Here is a 704-nt window from a genome sequence, read left to right as displayed (position 1 = left end):
GATTTGATTTTTTACATTTATATATATTTTTATATTTTATTCTTATTTATTTATATATATTTTTATTATTATATATATATTTTTTGTGGAATATACCTTTTTCCAGTACATGACAAATAACGCACAGATGCACGCTACTCTTGGTGGCAGTAACACGCTAACCACACCGCTCTTGTCGCGTGCGCGAGCGTTTCAACATAAATGTTATTCAATCATTGCACCCACACTGCTCACGCGCGGTCTGCGTTGCCAGGTGCTAAAATTTAAGTTGCTTCTGTTTGTGGCGCAGAACGCTCTGCAAGTCCTGCCTCTCCCATCTCCTCATTGGTTTATAGAAGCAGATACCCACATGCCATCTCCTCATTGGTTATACCCACATGGCTTATTGAAAGATGAACTGAGGTCAGTAGTCATGATGGTAATATTATTAGATGCTAATCTCAATATAATGTCCAAAGAAGAAAAAGCCTGGAAGGAAGAGAGATGACTAGAAGCGACTCGGTTGACCGGTTTATGTCTGGATTAATTGTCAGAGTAGAGGACCTTGTGCATTTCAGGTAAAATAACAACAAAACGTTTTTATCCTAGGACAAATTAGCTAGCAACATTAAGCTAGCTAAATAGGACAAATTAGCTAGCAACATTAAGCTAGCTAAATAGGACAAATTAGCTAGCAACATTAAGCTAGCTAAATAGGATAAATT

This window comes from Oncorhynchus nerka, linkage group LG7 (genome assembly GCF_034236695.1).
Source record: "Oncorhynchus nerka isolate Pitt River linkage group LG7, Oner_Uvic_2.0, whole genome shotgun sequence".
Lineage (NCBI taxonomy): Eukaryota > Metazoa > Chordata > Actinopteri > Salmoniformes > Salmonidae > Oncorhynchus > Oncorhynchus nerka.
Note: the sequence above shows the minus strand (reverse complement) of the source record.